Source organism: Mesoplodon densirostris, chromosome 12 (assembly GCF_025265405.1).
Source record: "Mesoplodon densirostris isolate mMesDen1 chromosome 12, mMesDen1 primary haplotype, whole genome shotgun sequence".
NCBI classification, from domain to species: domain Eukaryota; kingdom Metazoa; phylum Chordata; class Mammalia; order Artiodactyla; family Ziphiidae; genus Mesoplodon; species Mesoplodon densirostris.
Genome location: NC_082672.1, coordinates 3935839 through 3959223, shown reverse-complemented (window position 1 = coordinate 3959223; position 23385 = coordinate 3935839). Strand labels below are relative to the sequence as shown.

The following is a 23385-nucleotide window of genomic DNA, read 5'->3' as shown; positions in this document are numbered from 1 at the left end:
ATTCCATATATCGTCCTGAAACAATTTGAGAAAAAAAAATGTGAAGACCCTGATCAAATGTAACTGTTGTGATGAAAACTACATGGTGAAGCAAACTGCATATTTTAAAGATATCATTCATAACATTTAGAGAACTAAAAAATGTTAAAACTTGAACTGACATTCAGGAAAGCATCACATACCAAATTTAAGCTTAAAAATGACTACACTTACAGTATGACTTGCCTATAACGCTCACAATATAAAATTTGGAAAGTCAAAACTGACTCTTTCTGGAACTGAAAAGGCCTTTTACCTCTCAGATCAGGATCTCTAACAGGTTGCATAAGATCTAAATTGTCAGTAAAGGATTATAAGAGACTGATACAGAAAACAAAATCCCTGATACCAAGAGGTTTCTCCCCTGATTTTCTATCATACCTAAGGTTTCTAACACATAGATAATTGTCCTAAACTGTTTCCTTTCTTCCAGTGATGGTTCATTTTACATGTTAACTTGGCTAGGCCATGGTACCCGCCATGGTAACCAAGTGTCTGGTCAAACCGGACTCGACGTTGCTATGAAAGTAGTTTTTTATTTTTTTATTATTATTATTATTTTATTTTTTTGCTGTACGTGGGCCTCTCACTGCTGTGGCCTCTCCCGTTGCGGAGCACAGGCTCCGGACACACAGGCTCCGCGGCCATGGCTCGCGGGCCCAGCCGCTCCGCGGCATGTGGGATCTTCCGGGATCGGGGCACGAACCCGTGTCCCCTGCATCGGCAGGCGGACTCTCAACCACTGCGCCACCAGGGAAGCCCTGAAAGTAGTTTTTTAGATGTGATTAAGTCAGTCCCCTGTGAGTAAAGCAGGTCACCCTCCATAACGTGATGGGCCTCAGCCAATCAGTCGAAGGCCTTAAGAGCAAAGACTGAGGTTTCTCCCAAGAAGAAGGAATTCTCCGCAAGACTGCAACACAGAAACCCAACCTGAATTTCCAGCCTGCTGCCCTGAAGAATTCAGACTCAAGACTGCAACACCAACTCTTACCTGAACGTCCAGCCTGCCATACAGATTCCAGATTTGCAGCCTCCATAATTATGTGAGCCAGCTCCTTAAAATTAATCAATAAATCAAGCTCTCTCTCTCCACACTCACACACACGCACACACACACACAAGCACACACACACAATTGGTTCTTTTTCTGTTTGCTTGTTTGTTGCAGGCACCACTTATTTGATTTGGTGGGTGGATATTTTTGTTTGTTTTGGTTTGTTTTTTTTGTTTTAGACTACTCAGAAGAATAAGAGCCTCTAAGATTGCTCATAGTTTTAAGTGGAATTTTCTATCACAAGTGAGAGGTCATGAATAGCGTTCGTTTTAGGTCAGCTGCAACTGGTTCTAATTGGGATTGGTTCTATTTTCCTGGAAAACCATGACTAATACACTTTCTCTTCACCCTAAAATACCTAATAAAACCCTTATGGTAAAACATGCACATGTGCGTGCGTGCACGCGCGTGCGCGCGCACACACACACACACACACACACACACAGTGGAGCTATCAGAAAACACCTTCAGTTGAAAAGTTCATGTGAGAAAGAAACCCGGTAAAAGGAAGAAATTTGGGGAATTCCCTGGCGGTCCAGTGGTTAGGACTCTGCACTTTCACTGCCGAACAAGACTCAGGGCACGGCGGAAAAAAAAATGTTTTCTTTACAATCAACTTAGATGCCAAGGGACTCTATCACATCCTATGCCTTTTAACCTATGAAACAAGAACTGCAGGGAGACCAAGAGGGAGGGAAGAAAGCAGGGAAAGGGGGAGAGGGAGAGAAAAGAAACCAGAGGAACCTAAACACCCTCAAAAAGGAGCTGCCAGAAATGTCATCAAGGGAAGCACGTTTGAAACAGAAACTTTTTTAATGGTACAAAAGTATTAATATATTTTAAAGTTACTTAAAGGAAAAAGGAATGGTAGCTTGGGAAGACATCACAGAAGACACATTCTACAGATTTCAATGACTGCAATTTACTAATAAGGTTTCCTCTCCATCTTTTACTTGAAAGTGGTTTATTCTTGCTTTATACATAATTTTAAACCTTTTTTGCTTATGTGGATTATAAACCAGTGCCATGGTACATCAGCGTAACAAACACAAACAGCTGTAAATGATAAAAATCTTAAGCCATTGGAATTTAAGAGACTAGTGTGAAGTGATAGCCTTCAAGCATAAAAAAATTAAGAGAACAGTGCCACTCTGGGATCAGCTTGCCTGGGTTTTGAAACTCTCTGTGCTCACAGGCCAAGTTACCTAATCCCTCTGACATTTATTTTCCTTATATATTCAATGAGAATAATCACCACTACCTCACAGGGACGGACTGAGGTGCAAATAAAACAATCCAGGCAAAACGCTAAGCACAGTGCCTGACACAGAGTAAGGATGCACTGATTTCTGTTATTTCTATCAAGAAAAGGCTCAGTGATACCAGTTTGCTCTGATTTGGAAGTCAGAATAGCACACAGAACTTTTAAGCAAAATTTAAAACATTTCCATCCAAAACGGTAAGTTTTTCAAGTGTGGTGCTTCAAGGGGTGGTGAAATTCACTAATTCACTAAGCTGGTCTAAACCTCCAGAATGGTTGATAACCAGGATTTCACTATTGCATGTTTCCCCCGTAGTAAAAAGCACTGTAATGCTCTGAATAATCCAACTGCTGGATTGAAAAAAAAGAAAACCTAGATAGTGAAAAGACCCCTTACTTGAGGGCAGCGGACGTATGTGTTTAAAAAGCCCAGACTTTCATCACAGTTGTCAGAACTCCTGATACACAGATTTTCGCAGTGCTGGTTGTTTTTTTAATGCAGAGATGAATGACTTGACACTGTTTCAGTATTTCTGATGTGCAAGTGGGCAGATAGTGTGGGAGGATGTGGTGACTAAGCGTTGAAAAAAAAACTTCTGAAGGGTTCCTAAGAGTTGGAGAAGTTAAGCTGTGAGTGCGTGAGCAGATAAGACGGAGCTGTAGGCTAAGCAGCAGCAAACTGCAAGGCAGGGCACCGAGTCTACCGGACTTCCAGCAGGCAGTTACAGAATGGATCCTACATTCTCCTTAGATGCCTCCAGAAAGGAGAATTCCAGAAGGCTGTGTGCCAGAGTGAGGTGTGATCCTAACAGCATACAGCTAAGGTTCCATAGAAAACCGTTTCCCCTGACCTGGAGTCTTTAAATATCCTAATACTGAATTCAGAAAGCCAGAAAACAAGTCACTTGAATGATATTTTCAAATCCAAACTTTTTATTTTCTTAATTAGAAATAAATTAGTTTATAGACTTTCCAAGTAAAGCATGGATAATTTTTTTTATTCACGTATAGCGGATTTACACAGTTGTGTTAGTTTCAGGTGTAGAGCAAAGTGATTCAGTTATATTTATCTATCTGTTTTTTCAGATTCTTTTCCCTTACACGTTATCACAAAATATTGAGTACAGTTCCCTGTGCTATATAGTAAGCTTTTGTTGGTTATTTTTTTACATATAGTAGTGTGTATATGTTAATATTAAAAACTACTTTCAAGTTGCCTACTTTGAGTTATGAGATTTTTTTAAATTAAAGCTCACTAGAGAATTTTAACCAGCTCAGGATTAGCAACTGCTTTCAATTTAAAAATGAACAAGAATAAATTGTTATCATATTAAACCATTTTTACTGTACTGATTTCATTTTGGTTCCAATTAAACACCATTGTCAATATAAAGAACTCATCCACAATTAGGAAAACTCAAACGTGAAACCCTCATCAAACAACACTTCAAGTTCCTTGAAATCTTCTTAACTTCAGTACAAAACCAGAGAATCCAAGCAGGGCTATTTCGACACTGATTTAAATGTATGTAAGGATTGTAGTTATGTGGAAAATGGACTGTAATTATTCCATGCAATTTAATGTATAGTGACATGAAGGAATTACACAGACTCGTTCTCTCACTCTTTTACCCTCCCTCCCTCCCGCTCTCTCTTAAATAAACTATTAAGGGAGGCACGTTTGAATGGAATTGAAATTTCTCCAGGTGGACAGTTTGTGGCCCTTTACGTGTCTGCATGAACATTTAGCAAAAGCTTCCCTCCACTTGTACGGCCCAGGAAGCAGGGCTGAGTGTGGAAGCAGAGAAGTAGGATCAATGGGGTCAAGCTTTCCATGACAGACATCAGGATACGGGGAATTTTCCTTCATCATTAAATGTCACAAAGTCAACTAGGTCCCTTGAAATATTAATACTATTTGGAGTATTTTTCAACAGCTATCTTGAGATATAACTCATATAACATAAAATTAACCCATTTAAAGTGTTCAATTCATTGTTTTTGGTACATAACATTTTTTAAATTGTGGTTAAAAAAGTATGTGAACATATTCTTTATCCATTCATCTGTCACTGGGCACTTGGGTAGCTTCCATGTCTTAAATAAACGATAAAGAAGATGTGGTATATATACACAATGGAATATTACTCAGCCATAAAAAATGAAATAGTGTCATTTGCAGCAACATGAATGGACCTAGAGATTATCATACTAAGTGAAGTAAGTCAGACAGAGAAAGACAACTATCATATGAGACATGGAAAACAAACTTACAGTTACCAGAGGGGATGACGGGGGAATGGGGTGAAGAAGATAAATTAGGATATGCACACACTACTATTAAATATACATACTACTATTAAATATGCAGCATAAAATTTGCCACTTTAACCTTTTATAAGAGTACAATTCAATGGCAGTAATGACATTCACAATGTTACACAACCATCACTATTATCTAGTTCCAAAAATTGTTAACACCCCAAACAGAAACTCTGTAACCATTGAGCAATAAATCCCCATTCTCTGCTCCCCCCAGCCCCTGGTAACCTCCATTTTACTTGCTGTCTTGATAAGTTTGCCTATGCTAGATAGTTCATATAAGTGGAACCACAAAACATTTATCCTTTTGTATCTGACATAATGTCTTCCAGATTTATCCATGTTGCAAAAAAAAAATAAAAAGTAAAATAAATAGTTATCGATGTTGCAGCATGTGTCAGACTTTCCTTTCTCTTGAAGACGGAATAACATTCCATTGTATGTATAGACCATATTCTGTTTATCCATTCATCTGTCGATGGACATTTGGGATGTTTCCATCCTTTGGCTGTTGTGAATAGTGCTGCAATGAACATTATGATACAAGTATTTGTTTGTGTCCCTGATTACAGTTCCTTTGGACATATACCTAAGAGCGGACTTGCTGGGTCATACGGTAATTCTATGTTTAGCTTTCCGAGGAACCACCAGACTGTTTTCCCTCATGGCTGCACCGTCTTACATTCCCATCAGCAGTGCAGGAGGGTCCATATGTCTCCACGTGCTCACCAACAATAACTTTACATTTTTAAATTACACCTATTGTACAATATTAGGTGTGAAATGGTATTTCATTGCATTTTTTAACATCTTTATTGGAGCATAATCGCTTTACAGTGTTGTGTTAGTTGCTGCTGTATAACGAAGTGAATCAGCCATATGCATATGTATATCTCCATATCCCCTCCTTCTTGCATTTCCCTCCCACCCTCCTTATCCCACCCCTATTTGCATTTCCCTAATGGCTAATGATGTTCAACATCTTTTCATATGCTTATTTGTCATCTGTATATCTTCTCTGGAGAAATATCTACTCAAGTCCTTTGGCCATCTTTTTTTTTTTTTTTTTTTTTGGCTGCGTTGGGTCTTCGTTGCTGCACGCGGGTTTTCTCTAGTTGTGGCGAGCGGGGGTTACTCTTCGTTTTGGTACGCGGGCTTCTCATCGCGGTGGCTTCTCTTGTTGCGGAGCACAAGCCCTAGCGCGCGGGCTTCAGTAGTTTTGGCACGTGGGCTCAGTAATTGTGGTACACGGGCTTAGTTCCTCTGCAGCATGTGGGATCCTCCCCATCAGGGATCGAACCCGTGTCCCCTGCATTGGCAGGTGGACTCCCAACCACTGTGCCACCAGGGAAGTCCCTTGACCATCTTTTAGCTGAGTTATCTTTTATCCTTAAGTTGTAGGAGTTCTTTATATATTCTGGCTATTAAACCTTTATCGAACATATGATTTCCAAAATTTTCTCTCACTCCATCAACTGTCTTTTCACTTTCTTGACAGTGTCCCCTGATACCCCAAAGTTCTGAATTTTGAGGAAGTCCAATTTATCTATTTTTTATTGTGTTGCTTGTACTTTTGGTGTCATATCTAGCATCCATTTCCCATACAGATTGTTCTTGAAGGAAGTTTTTCCTTTTCATTCTTTGTTCTATTTCTTACTCTGCATTACACACTAGAACATTTGGATTCTGACCACCACAATTAACACTGGTAGGACACATTTCAGAGCATATTTGGAAATGAAGAATATTTCTACTGTAAATTATTAGAGAAATGTACACTTGACAGCCCTGATGTTTTACATACAGATGGGGAAAAGCTGAAGCATCTCACAGAAAGTATGATGCTGACAGCCTAGAAAAAGACCTAAGTCTAAGACTCTGTACACACACTAAGTCTTCTGAGTAGAAAATATGAAGAATGAAGGAAATCTTGGAGAGACAGAACCCAAGGGACAGCTCCTCCAGAATCAGCTGGGTGGAGTTCTCACTGATCCAAGCCTAAAGCTCTGTCTAGCTCTCCTGCAAACTGCCCCAGTGCAATGAATTTTGTTTTAACAATAAAATAAACATAAGTGTCAAAATAACTGGAATTACTGTTTTCCTATGCAGTGTGTATGAGGACACCTAACTATTCTCTTTCAATCGAATAAAGGAGGGTTTAATTTCAACTTAACCATCTGACATGTCATAAATGTACACATCATCCTTAGCATCCACCTGGCAGCAGGGGTGGGGGAAAAAATGTCAATCCCCTCAGCATTGTTTGAATGAGACAATTTGGACAAAAGTAAACTGTCATCAATAATTTCCTTCCAAAAATGAACGCTGCATTATCTGTATCCCTACAGATTTATTAATTACAGTATGCCATTAATTATGTGTCTTAAATACCTTTCTCCATGTTTTTTATTACAAGATTAAATTTACTGTTACAAAACCATGGATAAACAAAACATTATACGTAGAAATAAGAACTGTTAGCAATTACCCAGAGTAAAGAGGGGAGAAAGGAACACCATCCCCCAAACCAGCAGCCTGTGGAGGTTGCCAATGTCCTACAAATGTCATTCAGAAATTATGTCTTACATAAAACTTAAGTTTAACAAAAATACCCTTATACCCTTAGACTATAAACAGCCACCACCAAAAGACAGTACCTAATACTCAAGGGGATAGTGACATAACTAAAGAATTTCAAAAATAAAAAAAGGATATTAAGAGGCTGAGATTACAGAGGCCTGGGGGTGAATGCCATCCCTCACTAAGCAGGAAGCCACAGAAGCTATGCTGCTTTAGAATCAAACGAAATGGAATTCCAGTTTGAGTTGAAAGCTCAGATAGGAGACTGTGATGGCAATGTCAGATAACAGCTACACAGAAGGTCCTTGAGGACAGAGAACAGTGGGATCCCTCTCTCGTCTTAGAAATTTCTTACACTGTAATTTGAACGAACTTCTAACACTTCAGAGAACCATCATGAAATGCACTGTTTTGATAAAGAGACTCCTTAAGAAAACTGAACTCTGCTCTGATTCTTATCAGCTCCAAGAAGCTGTGAGATAAGGGTTCATCACAATCGCTGTATCTTGTGATTTCAAATTAAGAACAAAAAAAGATGGACTTCCTATGACTTCGGTCCCCATATCCCGGTAAATCTCGGAGGGTGAATTTCTGCCCAGATTCTACAGCCCTTGGGGATGAAGTGGGGTGGGGAAGGCTGTCCTTGCACAAGTCAGACACACCAGAGCCTAACAGGCTGGCTGCATGCAATAATTTGAGTCACAAATATGGGAACGAGGGTTCCTTCAGGCACACAAACTCCAACTAGAAAGAGACCTGGAGGGCTTACGGGACACCAGCTCCAGGACGTCTGGACTGACATGCTTCTGTAACATCTGTTTTGCTCTTTAGTTTTACACCCCCAGGAATCACTCAGATTTGCCAAGATGGGCTCCCAGCTCTAGCTTGAAGGCACAGGGCTCCCTCCATCCGAGATCCGGGGGCTGCATGATTAAAACATCACCATCACCTTGTGTGTTTTTCAGTCAATCAATGTGGAAGAGATTATTTCACAATTTCTGTAAAGAGGGTACCATGCTCACTTCAGAGAATAAAGAAAGTCATTGTATAGAAAAACACAGCTTTTTATCTTGGTCTGATGTTAACACTGCACGTTGAAGTCAATGCCCGTGGTTTATGCACTTGTGAGACGTAGGGTTACTTCTCTACATCCAAACAAAGCACCAGGGAGAAAGTAATAATAAGGCCCATGATAATGAATAATAAGGCACCCTCCATTCAGTTAATGTCTCTGAAATCTAGCTCAGAAGCTGCCTCTACATGATGAGGGCACCGCACGCTCACAAGAGCAGATGCTTCAGGAAAATGGGGGCCCGGTTTCCTTTGTGCAGAAGGGGACCAGAGTGATGTGCAAGAAAATTAAAGCTGTGGGGCTCCTCGTGGCAGGGGAAGGAGGGAGCCCACAAGAGCACGTACTGATGTCAGTGAGCATTGCAACCAAAGGGCTGAGTGCAAAGGATTCTCCTCAGTATCTTCAGGTGGGATGTCCTTTGTAAACATATTATAAAACCTTTACTGATAGATAAGCTTTTTCTCTATAGTTACAGAATTGCAGGCTGGAAAAAAAAAACTGAAAAACTCCCCTTGGAAGAGAGAAAGGATGGAATCATTAAGAAAAGAAACCAACAAGTAAACATTTAAAAACCCTGCGTTCACTTCTCCAAAGGAAACAGGGACCAGTAGTTTGGAGGAGTTTTGAGGAACAGGAATAGTACAGATCATTTTTATTTCTAAAACTTACTCTTTTCACCCAACGTACATGTTATGGAAGCGATGTCTAAAAACTGAATCCTTAAAAATTGAATTCAAATGCACACGGACTTGAAGGGCCCGTTATTTAAGGAAACAATTTCTTTTCTCTAAAAAAAAATACTGAGTGGTTTTCAAAGTAAAGAGTGCATCAGGGGGGCTTCCCTGGTGGCGCAGTGGTTGAGAGTCCGCCTGCCGATGCAGGGGACGCAGGTTCGTGCCCCGGTCCGGGAAGATCCCACATGCCGCGGAGCGGCTGGGCCCATGAGCCATGGCCGCTGAGCCTGTGTGTCCGGAGCCTGTGCTCCACAGAGGGAGAGGCCACAGCAGTGAGAGGCCCGCGTACTGCAAAAAAAAAAAAAAAAAAAAAAAAAAGAGTGCATCAGCTGGTGCTGGGCCCCCTGCTCTGAGCTTCCCATGCAGGAGGTGTGGAGCAGGGCCCACACGCTTTGAGAACACTGCAGGGTCAGCCTGGACAATCTGGATGTGTTTGGCTTGGGGTGTGGATGTGTTTGCAGCTCCCCAGGCAAAGTTCATTTGTGTTTGTGGAGTGTCACGAGTTGTCACATTGTAGTTGTTGGTTTTCCTGAGAGACAGCACGGCATGGTTGGTGGAACGAGCTTGGCTTTTCCAGGAAAGGGACCTACAGCTGAACCTGAATCCTGCCACCCACGTTATTAGCTGTGTGACCTTAAAACTGCTGGTTCCTGTACTAAATAATGAATAAATGAAGATTATTTACCTTGCCTTGTTCCAGAGTATGTATTGCAAGTATACATCAAGAGTAGTGAAAAAACAAGATAACATACATTAAACAAAAAAGAAAAAGAAAGCAAAAATTGGGAAATATAATAGCACAAATGTGGATAAGACAAAACACATCCCACAGAAAGCGACACACACTACAGATAAGCCACAAATTTGCCTGCAAGCTTTCAGCAGTCAAGGTGAAAACGCAAATTGCTCATTTACACAACTCGGCATCCACAGAATAAAAGCAGACCACTTGTTCTGGAAAAACAGAACAATATTCCTGGTACTAAAAGAATGAACACGTCCCCCAACTGCTGGCCTTTCGCAGCAAAATTTCTGTAGACACGACCTCATTATAACGTCCCCTCTACAGAGCCGTGTTCACACTGACGGGTCCGATGGGACACGGTCCAGGGTCCACGTGTAGCACAGGCCTCTGGCCTGCCCTAACTCCAGCTTTTATGTGACCTACTGTATTTCCCGAGAAGTGGCTGGACTACGGCTCCTCCAGGTTGTCCGTGAAACGAAGACTCACGCTACCTCATTAAGGGCTGAGCAGGTAGAGGGGACATTTTTGCTAAAATTGAGCAGCCACGCCGCACTCCTCACAGAGGCCGCCTCACAGTTACTGAGAAGCAGCCGCGGTCCCCACCCCCCCGCCCAAGTCGGTGGCAGTATCAGAGGGACAAACAGGCAAGGAAGACCCCAGAAGACACGAGTGTTGTGGGCACGTGCCGAGCACAGGGAACGGGTTTATAAAAGGCGTCAGAATAGGGAATATCCGCAAAGGGGTCTGACTTGTTCTTATCGTTTGTGAGGCGCAGGGTTATTATTTGTCAGGTTACAAGACTGAGCGTAGGCGCCAATGTAGTCCTGGCGTAAGCACAGCGTCACCGATCGGTACCAAGTCAAACGGTGCACGTGTGTGTGTGTGCTCGCTGTCTTTGGGAAGCCGGGAGTTCAATAATATACCGCTTCTTTCTGAGTGTACAATCACAGTCAGTCCATTAAATCAGTTAGTGGGTAAAGAAACTTGCAAAGCGTCTTAGGTCTGTATTTACAGATAATTAACTTAGGAAACCACTGTCCATGGCAAGTATCATACCAGATTCAGAATTATGCCATACAATTAAACAAGTGGATGCTTTAGTTAGAGTACATTCATATCTATTTTAACTTACTTTAAAAGGGATTTGTGACAAGTCTAAACATTTTCCTACATACGCATTTTGTAAAATTTTTTTCAGAGATTTGGAAATACTTCTCAGAGCGAACAGTTTAAATTACTTTCAAATAAATGCATAGGTCTGTTCATATAAAAACTGTTGGGCTTCCCTGGTGGCACAGTGGTTGAGAGTCCACCTGCCGATGCAGGGGACACGGGTTCATGCCCCGGCCCGGGAAGATCCCACATGCCACGGAGTGGCTGGACCCGTGAGCCATGGCCGCTGAGCCTGTGCGTCCGGAGCCTGTGCTCCGCAACGGGAGAGGCCACAACAGTGAGAGGCCCACGTACCGCAAAAAAATAAAATAAAATAAAATAAAAAATGTTAAAGACCATAGTCTTTGCTGAGATATATAATTTGAGGCATTCAACAAAGATAACTTTAAGAACCATCTGAGGAGTAATTAGGAACAAAAAATAAAGAGAGAAGAATATTATAATTTAATAAAAACCAAAGATTCTACTTTCTTAACAGAAAAATATTAAATGCTATATAATTACAGTAATCTGCCTGGCTGCAGTGTTTCAAACAGTAACATTCACAATAATTGCAAATATCACAAGCTAAGGCTTATCATTATTGTTAAGTGTCTCGATGTAATGCAAGCTGTTCCCATGCCCTCTAGGAAGTTCCTTAGTGTTTGTTCTTTATTTTTTCTACAAATTTCAAATGCATAATTCTATCTATAGGTAGACATTTACATTCATGTGGTAAATAAAAATCTCTTGTTCACCTGGGGCATGTGATGCACATTATCAAAAGAGTCCCATATTTCTATCCGTGGGTTGGAATAAATCCTGGGAAATAAATCCCATATGTTTGCCCCCATACGTTTTGTTGTATTAGCAAACATACAAGCCAGTTCATTGGCTCCGTATGAAGAAAATTTTGACACAGTACACAAACACACACACACACACACACACCTCAAAACAAAGTTCTAACAATTATTTTGAGGGGCAAAATTGAGGGTGAAAATATGGGAATATAATTTGATAAGTTACATTTATGTATCTATAGTCTTTCCATTGATATATAACTTTGAGGATTAAACATCCATCGTCGAACATTGAAAACAATTATACTCCAATAAAGATGTTTAAAAAAAAAATCCATCGTCAAAAGGAAGCACCCTAATCTGATTAAAATTTACAGCTTTTTGGTAAATCTTCACAGGAAGAATGCAGGCAAAAGCAGCCCTGACAGGAAACCTCACATTCCAGACGTACCGTGGGCTCAAGTGAATCCCAGGAACAGCAGCTGTCTGTTCCCATCTACTTCCCACAGTAAATGCAACACTCACTATTCAAACAGAGAAATTTGCTACACAAGCAATTATTCTACAAACCTGGATAGGCTGTTTGTGCACCCACATGAAAATAGATGTGAAAAATTAATTGGAGGTATAGAAATCAGCTTCCTTCTGATGCTACGCATTCGCTTGCTTTAATCAGGCATGATTCCACCTAGTGTACAAAAGCCCTGCTTCCCAAACCAGCCCCCGGCCCAGACACCCTTCACCCCAGAAGGAAGGCAGGGCAGGCTACGGGGAGGGCGTGGCAATGTCAAAACCTCCACTCAGGCTGAGTGACTGTCTCCAAGCCACTTGACACCTCAAAGCCAATTTTATGATCTGCAAAACAACAGCTTGCCTCTCTAGCAAGATGGCTATGATCACACTTGAGATAATTAACCTGAAAATCCTCAGTAAAGGAAATAATAGCTGATATGTATTCAGTGCATTGCCCTGACTCCTATTATTTAACTAGTTCAATTTAAGAACAAAGTACTTCTTTTCATTCGATATTATAAATGAGATAAGCGGGACAAAAAGAAGTTATACAACTAACTGCTCGCAGACAGTAAGTGACAGGTCAGGCCTGAGGCACTTCCCCACCTGAACCAAAGTGCCGAGTACGAACGCCAAGGGCAGGAACACAGCTGACACAGAAAGAACCGGCAAAAGAGTGGCCACCTGCTTCCCCCAGGCTTCCATTCCTCTAGCCACTGCCCACATCTTCCACCCACCCAGTCCCGCCCGGGCTTCGAGGTGTGTTTATGACCAGATAAACCTATCTCTGACATGCACCGACTGTACTTGACCATGAAAGACTGGGTGCAATCTGTTCCGTCCCCAAAACTAAGCTTTATGGTGGATGGCAGTGACGTACACACACAGGCTTTGGAAAATTACCCATATCTGCCATGAGAAAACAGATGCTCCATCCAGTCAATATTCAGTAAATACTCTTTGGAGCACCTTCTATGTGTCAAGCAGCATCATAGGATCACAAAGACAAAGGCCTCATTTTTAATGGTGTGTAAAAGGCTTTGCCCCAGTACTACAAACTTCTTCTTATTTCTTCTCATCTAAACATGCGGAAAAGAAGAGCAAGGACCAGGCACCCCCAGATCTGAGTGTGCGGTTCCCGGGCACAGGCGGGAGATCCTCCCAGATTTGCAGTAAAGTCTTTCCAGAGTTCTCACTGAATTCCCTGGGCAATGATGTTTACAATAAAGGCAGGGTGCCAAAGCAGAAGGCAAACTCTGGCTTGAATTTCCCTACAGCCAAAAAATAATTTCTAAAAATGTGCCTTTTCTACCTCTTGAAGTAAGAAAATGCTTTTTAGCAATTATTCTCCATAATCCCACTTCCCATAGGTCCTCATTTCCTCCATCCAGTGCTTGCTGTTGGTAAATGCTGTCAATAACTTCTCTTCTAAAAATGGGTCAGGATTTCTTTATGCTGCGTGAAAAGGTCCAACTCAAAATGGATATCTAATCAGATTCTAAGATTATGCCTTTTGAGAAATGCCTCAGAGTAAAGCCTCCTACCTTTTGCCAAAAGAAAGAAAGAAAGAAAGGAAGGAAGGAAGGAAGAAAGAGAGAAAGAAAGGAAATTATTTTAACCTTTTCCATTTGGAAATGATTCTAATATGCAGCACATCCACCCTTCCCTTTTATTTCCACTTTACAATTCAGATTAAGCACAGTAGAAGTCAAAACTAAATGCAAAGCAATTTTAACAAAAAGGAAGGAAGGAAGGGAGGGAGGGAAGGAGGGAGGGAAGGAGGGAGGGAAGGAGGGACGGAAGGAGGGAAGAAAGGGCTCAGTTATTTTGATATCAAAGAAAATCTATCATTAAAAGAAAAATAAGTTAATTTTCTTATACCAATTGCTGCACTGTTGTGTTGCATTCTGAAAGGATGCATAGAATCCTATTCCTCTGCTCAGATCACCTCATCTGCACTGGTGTTTGGGATAGAACACGTACACTGTATATTCTATGCTGTTAACGTAACTACACAGATAAATGCAAAGAGAATAGATTTTTTAAAAGCATATACTATAAAATCATAAAACTTGATCATTTAAATATATACTAGTCATACTGGTAAAAGTTAAGTTCATCACACCAAGGTTAAGTCACCCACACTGTATTTAGTTGCCCACCTAGCAATCTAAAATAGAGCCTGTGAACAACGGCAAATTAACTACTGTACTGAGGGTGGGGGCTGGTCTCTGAGAGCCTAGAGCACAAAACTGCCCCTCAAACACTATTTAACAGTGAGAACTATTAACTACATATTCTCTGTCCCCCAGGTTTTGTAACAATACCCTAATGGTGCATCACATTTGTGGTGAATTTTACAGTTTACAAAGCACTTTCACATTCATTATTTAATCTTTATCCTGACAAAAAAGGGAGGAAGGAGACGGAGGGGCAGATAGTAAGATTGCCACCGTTTTACAGATTGGGGAAAACACTCAGAAATGAAGTGGTTTGCCCAGCCATCCACAACCAGCAGCTGGAGGGACCAGTGCTTAAACTATTCCATATTCAAACTCCGGTCATTTGATTCCAAGGAGTGCATTCTTTACATTACACTCTGATACTTATGTTTTATTGACTTGCTGCTATTATGACTTTTCATTCATTACCTTAGTTTGTACAACTGAAAACTCAGAAACTAATTTTATTTCTTATAGGAAGTCATACTTATTATAATTCTCAACTGCAATTAATAAAAGATAAACAATGAAGGGAGACAAAAAGTCATCTATGTAACATCAAATGAAGCAAAGTTCTTTAAATTGTATGCATGTCACTCTTTTCCATTAGGATATAAGACATGCAGACAATGTGAAATTTCTTGATGTTGAAAATGCTTTTAAACTGCTAAGACATTTCAAATCATAAAAGTTCTGATGGCTTTTATATACCATTTTTTAAAATCTTTTAAAAGTCACATGCCTTTCTGTTTCTGTATTATTTTATATGTAATATTAAGATTTTACACCTTTTTCAAATCACCAACCATAATACATCATTTACTCAGTAAACACATATTAAACAAGTACAACTATACTATTCTTGGTTTGTAAAGGTTTAAGGGTAAAAATTTCATGTTACTTATCAACAAATTGTACTGTGAAATTTAAACAAGCTTACTCACGTGATTCCAAAATGGCGAGAAAAGCAGTTAATTACTTTAGCACAAAGAAAATGTAAAGAACATGAAAACTAGTAAATATTAAGGAGAACTTTCATGTAATAACCTATACATTACTATTAACTATTAGTAACTGCTGTGAGGCTCTCCCTCTTCCTCTCTTCCAAAACTTCTTGTTACAAAGGACTGAAAGTACACCAGATTCTCATCTGGATGTCAGATGTATAAAATAAAGTTTTGATAAACTATGCAATGTTGTTTCTGTAAGATACAAACTTTAGATCAAATCTGGATTGTGTAAATAATCGTCTATACATTTTTAATAAAAATTACTTATTAAAAATAGTTTATAAGTTTGGCAGAGAACAACATAATTCACCCAATAAGTACAATAACTTTATCCTGATTGTTACTTTGCCCAGCAGGCTATCGGGAAATACTGAAAATGCACACAAAGTCCGTGTCACTCATCCAAGGTCACCACTCCAGGGACCATTCTCCACGCAGTCAGGAGTGACATCACCAAGCAGCGGGTGCACTCCATCCACAGGCAGGCCTGCAGTTCCCATATTTAGGGCTAGTAACCTGCACACAAACGTGGTGTCTGCTTTTCCTGACCAGAGGAAATGGAAAGCAAGCCGCCTAGGGACGGGAGGACAGGAGAGCCTCAGTGGCTGATGCCCATGGATCCACAGAGAAAAAAAAGGGGAAGAAAAACCTTAAAAGTTGCAAGAAAGATAAATAAAAATGCACAATTTTCTGAGATTATTAATTAAAGCAGCCTATAGACCCATAAACCTTAAGAGTTCTTTAAGGCACTCCTATATTATAAAAGAACAATAATTGATGCTCATAGGATAAAAGGGAAAATATTAGATTAACAACATACATCTAATAAGGTAAGAAAGGCATCACACGTTTTTGGAAGATTTCTATGTAAAATAAATTATGAAAAGTAGATGCTTTAAAAGTTACACATGAGTAATCGGAAAAAGGTTCCCCTCCCAGAAAGGCTGGATCATGGAGGCAGAGGCAGTCCATTTCAGGGTGATAATGCACAGGAGGTCACCATGCAAGCACATCCAGGTACAGAAGCCAGCGTGGGCCAAGGCTCACTGTGTCTACAGCGCTGGGGCCCAGGTCTGCGCCTCTGAGCCTCTCTTTGCTTACAATTTGTCCTCTTGGGACTATGTTAAGAACCAAAAGAGCGAACTTCCAGTTATAAAATAAGTAAGTCACCAGGACAGAATGTACAGCATAGGGAATATAGTCCATAATACTGTAATGACGTTGTATGGTGACAGATAGTAACTAGACGTATTGAGTTGATCATTTCATAATGTATAAAAATATCGAATCACTGTTACACACCTGAAACTAACATAATATTGTAAGTCAATTAGACGTCAAAAAAATAACCAGAAGAACATGCGAGATCATGAATGTAAAACGCCTCCAGGTCTGTAAAGCGCGGTTATCCCTGGAACTGTCCAGGCCACTGGCGGCCTCCGCAGGCGGCTGCGGCAGCACTAGCCGCACCTGCCCCCCGGCCGTCAGCCCCCATTGTAAGGGCGTGGCCTCCCGAGCATTTGGTTTCCTCGTCCGTCAGGGAGGTGCTGTCACAAACGCACGAGTGATCCATCTGTTCACTCTGTGGGGACGGCAGCGTGTCGCTCTGACGGTGACGAGGCTGCCCCAAGACACCAGATTCAGACACGTGCACCTGGGTAACAAGAGCCCTCTCCCCAGGTCTCTGCACCCACTGCTCCCCCTCCAGGGCACCTTCCCTCCCCCACCTCCTCTTCAGAGCATCCACACCTTCTAATCAGCCTCTTCCTTCTCTCTGTCTCTTCCTCAGGGGGTCAAAGGCGCAGTCTAGCTCAGCCCCTGGGCACACGGGTCCAACTTGCTGGCGTAGGTCTGCCTGGACTGCTGGACCACGGGCCACGGGGCTGTGGACGCTGCCAGCTTTGCTCGTCTCTGTATAGACAACATGCAGCCCTCAAAAAACACTCACTGGATTGAAGTGCATCAACATGGAATTTCAAATAAACATAGTCCACCACAGAGATACCCAGAGGGCAAGCTCTGCAAAGCAATCCAAGTCACCCGGGTCATGACATCAGGGGTATGAGCTGGTTGACAGCAGGAAGACAATCCTGGGGTCCTCTCTGGTCTTGAAGACACCTGTCAGCCAAACCTCAAGCATAATCCCCATCTGTCATCTTTACCCTTTTGGCTTTCCCTCCACCTTTTAGGGCTTTCAGGTACTCTTAGGTGGGGGACACCACGGCCCAGGTAATTCACCCACGTGCAGCACATCAGTTCAGGTCAAGAGCACCTTTCACATCTACTCACTCTTCTGCAGCGTATTTTACTTCCAGAAGAAACTGTACCCTCTCACACATTCTTAGGCTGACACATAGAATTTTTATCACAGGTTTAAATAGATGTGAATGATATATGTTTCTTTTTGTTTGTTTGTTTTACAACAAATATGTCTTACATGTATTTCTGTCAAAACCTTGGAGCTGAGGAATAGTTCATTCAGTCTATGGAGTCTGTCCACCACACAGCCTTACTGGAAAGCCACGCCAACAAATAACTAAGTCAGACCTAATTTCGGTCTGAAAGGATTATTTTGTAATCTAGATGCACATTCTAACTTGCATCTCGCTTCTGCGTTAGAATTCCAAGACGGAGGATGGATGGAGCGCGGACGGAGACACACCAGGAGCTCCATAATGACCTGTTAATGTGAGAAGCAGGGTCTCCACGTCCACAGGAGCCCTGCTCCCTTCACTCTCTCTGGACCCTCTCTCAGAGCAGAGCCTTCTCAGATGGCGCCCCGGTTCAGGACCCACGTCTACACCCCGGGGCAACAAGCCATGGTGAGACTCTGGATAGGAAAGGGGGAAGCCTTATTTCTTTTGTAAGTGGGAGAATCGCAATCATGCGAGGGAAGCAAATTCATTTTTCAAGAGTCTATATGAACACTGAGGATATAGCAATTGATTTCTTTAAATCCTTTTCTTAAGTTCTTAAAACCTTTGCCCAAGTCTCCTCTCGGAAGTGGGTACACCAGTTTGAAGACAGCTGATGAGGAATTCCCACCATTTCGAGAAAGCCCTGGGGTCCTCCTGTCATCTCCCCTGAGCCAGGGCATTTCCATCATCCCTACAGGCTGCCTTTACCCCTGGGCATCACACGTGTGAAGACAGGCCCAGTGGTTTCCCCTCAGGCTTCTCCTTTAATGTAGCCATTACATCATTCAGTCATCACTATTACACATGCACTGTAATAATAATAACAGTTTATCACATGTAATGTATATATATATTATTATACAAATGTATTTAGCATGCATTCAGTATGTAAACCCTGGAAAAATTTCCCTAGCGTATCTAAATAATAAGTCAGGCTGCATATCCAAATCTTCCCTAGGATCCGTAATTAATCAATACATTAAGAAAAAAAGAAAGGCATGTATGTATGTGACAACAGGGGTTTCTTGACAAATTGGCCATTCTGAGTACTAGGTCATTGGCCTCTGTGTAAATTAATCTAGTTATCCCCACAAAAGGATATATCAATATCATCTCTCCAAGCCAGTTCAACTGTACAAAAAATTTAAAGCATTCTGCCAAAAGAAATTACGCATACATCATATGGGTCCCAGAGATAAGTGCATATTTATACATGTCTCCTGGTTTCTGTCTTACTCTTTGTGATTTAGGACTAAAAGATACTAAAAAAAATAAAAATCAGTGATGCAAATTCTACAAGGAAATCCCAACAATTCCCGTTTCATGAAATTGCTGCCCTTTCGACTCCCCAAAGAAGGTGAATTACTGGAGCAGGGTGCCCTGTCTTAAACAAACTGGGCCACTAAAGCAAAGAGCCAGCCAGCCACACTGCTTTGGGGTGAATGTCCACATTCCCAAACTCTGACTATGATCTCAGACACTCTTTCTATGGAAAGAGTGCTTAGTGCTTTCTAAACACCCAAAGGGAGAAGTTTGTGTTCATCAAAAATAATATATTTTTCTAACATGAGGGGTCAGCAAACTACAGTCCACTGCCAGTTTTTGTAAATAAGTTCATTCACTTATATGCTGCCTGTGTTTTCCTGCTACAACGGCAGAGGTGAGGAGTGGCAACAGAAACTATGTCCCACAAAGTCTAAAACAGGTACCTAGCCCTTCACAGAAAAAGTCTGCCCCTGTTCTAAGACCATCATTTCATATAGACGTTTTCACAGAATATGCTAGCATTAGTATTTATTTTAAAATAGTCTCTATCATTAGCCTTAGGCAATCACCATATTGATTAATTAATCAATTACTTTATACAATCTTCTGATTCAGAAACATGCAACAGTAAAGATATTTTTTTACTAACCTAAATTCCATCCGTGCCAAATTTATAAATAAAGCTACATTCCCTGTGCTTATAATTATTATCCCTGTGGATAATAATTCCATGTCATCTAGAAGAATCACTTTTAAAAGCCGAGGACTAGCAACAACAAAATGGTGGAAATTTGATTATTCAGAGAGCATTCGAAACTTCTGGTTTCTGGGCCAGCAGTGGGGGCCGGTTCCTAGCAAGATGGGACTCCGCTGAGGCGGTCCACACCCTGAGCCTGACCGCTTTCAGGACAGACACAAGGCCCTCCAGCACGTGCAGAAGAGGTTGGAAGTGCGGAGCTAGTGCTCCAAAGAACGGCCCTCCCCAGTGGGCAGGGCACAGGTGGGTAAATGCTGCTGGCCCCTACCTGCAGCCCTGTGGGAGGGAGGCCCGTCTGGGCGGAGGCCCCTTCCCTCCGGGAGGGGGGGCCAGCAGAGCGGAGCCCTTACTGCCCACAGGGCCGTGTGAATAACTCGCCCTCTACTGGCTCCACTCCTTGCCCATGACCCACACTTCAACTCCCTTGATCCCACTTGCTGGAATCACCTCCCAAATCAACTACCAGTCTTTTATTGCAGGCTCTGCTTCCAGGGAAAACCCAACTAAGAAACTAGAGCTCTCTATTTTACGTTTGGTAGTGTATATATGTCCATACCACTCTCTCACTTTGTCCCAGCTTACCCTTCCCCCCCGCATACCCTCAAGTCCGTTCTCTAGTAGGTCTGTGTAGCTAGTGGGAAGCAGCCGAATAGCACAGGGAGATAGTTTGGTGCTTTGTGACCACCTAGAGGGGTGGGATAGGGAGCGGGGGAGGGAGGGAGATGCAAGAGGGAAGAGATATGGGAACATATGTATATGTGTAACTGATTCACTTTGTTATAAAGCAGAAACTAACACAACATTGTAAAGCAATTATACTCCAATAAAGATTAAAAAAAAAAAAAGAAACTAGAGCTCTTCAAGTCCATGCTCTAGTAGGTCTGTGTCTTTATTCCCGTCTGGGGAGGGGGAAGGGTAAGCTGGGACAAAGCGAGAGAGTGGCATGGACATATATACACTACCAAGTGTAAAATAGATAGCTAGTGGGAAGCAGCCACATAGCACAGGAAGATCAGCTCAGTGCTTTGTGATCACCTAGAGGGGTGGGATAGGGAGGGTGGGAGGGAGGGAGACGCAAGAGGGAAGAGATATGGGGACATATGTATATGTATAACTGATTTACTTTGCTATAAAGCAGAAACTAACACACCCTTGTAAAGCAATTATACTCCAATAAAGATGTTTAAAAAAAAGAAAAGCAAACTAGAGCTCTTTGAAATCTTTCTTCAAGGGAAACGTAGTAATTAAGAGAACCACTGGAGTCAGAGGTGTGAGCGCAGGGCGATTTCACAGCGATGCAACCACACTGGACTCGGGAAAACCTACAGGGGTGGCAGCTGAGAGCCCCTCAACCTCCCACTGGCTTCAGCCAATCACTCGACTCCACCGGAAGCCACTACCAAACCAACCACAAATGGTCTCACAGACTCTTCCACTTGAGGACGATAGCCTTACATAAGGTAAGAAAGGAGAATAAAAGAGGCACAATCACCCAGCAATGGAAACCACTGGGTTTTCAGGTCAAATCCTGAACCCTGCGTCATTCTTCTCAGGGAGCGGCCACACGGGCCCCCGGGACCAGCTCTGGGGCAGGTGGAGGCCCTGCAGCCCCAGCCCTGACACTTCCTCACAGACCTTTCCGCGAGGTCACAGACTCTTCTAAGAATCAGAGGCAATATTTTAAGGAATTCTGAAAACGGCTCTGCATTTTCCTGTCTCTTTTAATGCAAAAGAACTAAGCTGAGCCTCTCATACTTAACATAAAATCAAAATGAAAACATTACAGATCTAAACTTGTTACAATTCAAGAAAATTCCGAAGTGTTATGGCTTAGATCTGTTCTTTCTTCTTTGGGGAAAAGTACTGAAAGGAAGCTAACGTGTACTGACCACCCATTTTACAGATAAGCAGAGCTTAGCTCAGAAGTTAAGCAGAGCTGAGACCTGGACCCAACTCTTTTTCCTAAGTACATGTTTCCAGTGCACCCTCCTGCTTCTCGGAAATCCTTGATTCATTCAATACACACTTAGTGAATGATTCCTACTGAAGACTCCGCTGGTCATGTGAGATATAAAGACAGCAAACCTCAAGCTCCCAGTGTCAAGGAAAGACAGGTGAACAGGTGAGCAATTTTGGCATCATGACAGAGTAATCACCCAGGTCTCCGTACAAAGAGCAGAAGGATGGGGAAGGAGCCTTTGCCATGGCTGCACCACTGAAAGCCCATCTGGAATTTCTTTTAATTTTTATGAACTATTCTCTGCGGTAAAGCAGAAGCCAATTCAGTTTTTTTTTTTAAATATACACGTCTACTACATAGTATTAAAGAATTCCAAAAGATCATGACAGATAAAAGTGTAATTCCTCAAATTATTTGTGAAGTTTTAAATGAAAATGAGATAACTCGTTGATAGTTTTGTTTCAGATAAATGTAAACCAGATGTAGATTTTTTTTAAAATGGTTCCAAGTGTAGCCTCAAAATTCACCCTTAAGGAGGTAATTGTTCATGGGCCGATTCTCACCTTTCTCCAAGTCAGAGTCTATTAAATTACAGAAGAAAAATGTAACACATACATAGGACTAAGACCATTCACGTAGTTAACTAAGAATATAGACCCAAACTCTACAAAAGTCTGAAGTGAATAAAGAGCCAGTTGCAAAGTAAACAGTACACATACAAACCAAATCTAATCTATCCTGTCCTCTGGATAAAGGCCCAGACATGGGAGTTGCGTCCTGGGCTGGCACACGCCTCACGTGAGGCCTGTCCCTGCATCCAGGGATGCTGCACTTGCCACTCAACTGAAGCAGCAGGGAGGCCCCACAGAAACGTCCCTCTTTAGTCAGGCCAAGTGAGAGTGAACAGTTCAGGGACACGAGAAAATGGAGGTCAAAGATGTTGCAACTGCAGAGGCTCCACAAAGGGGGAAAATGACTATATTAGCCGTTCAAAAAATAGATTCCCCGAAATGCAAGAATTCTAATGACAATCACTGTTTCTCAGTTCTTTCTCTTTCCAAAAATTCTTCCCTTTTATTTTCAACACACTTTCCTTTAACTCCTTGCCAAGAAACTGGAATTGCTCTAAGGCTGCAGCCATTTCCTGGTATCAGTGTTTCCAGAAGCTGTACTTCCTGTAACGACAAAGAAACACCTTTCCCAGCCAATCGGATGCTTTAGGCAGCCTTTTTCTTCGTTTCCCTTTGCCACTTGACCATCTCCCTGCCAAATGATGCCCTCGCAGGGCTGCCGTGCTTCCCTCCCGGCAAAGGCTGTCTCACAGGGTTCGCCCAGAGCCCAGGGACGTGAGGACGGCGAGTGTGCTCTGGCACTAACTCTGTTCAAGGCGCTATTGCCAACACCAGACACACGTCATCTCATTTCATCTTCGCTCCAACGCGAGCTTGCCTAACTCCACAAGCACCATGTTATGCTGT

General features: G+C 41.9%; 1 protein-coding gene across 1 annotated transcript in view; it reads right to left on the bottom strand.

Annotated features, from left to right (window-relative positions):
- PDE10A (phosphodiesterase 10A) overlaps window positions 1–23385 on the bottom strand; it is a 299066-nt gene that overhangs the window by 260005 nt on the left and 15676 nt on the right.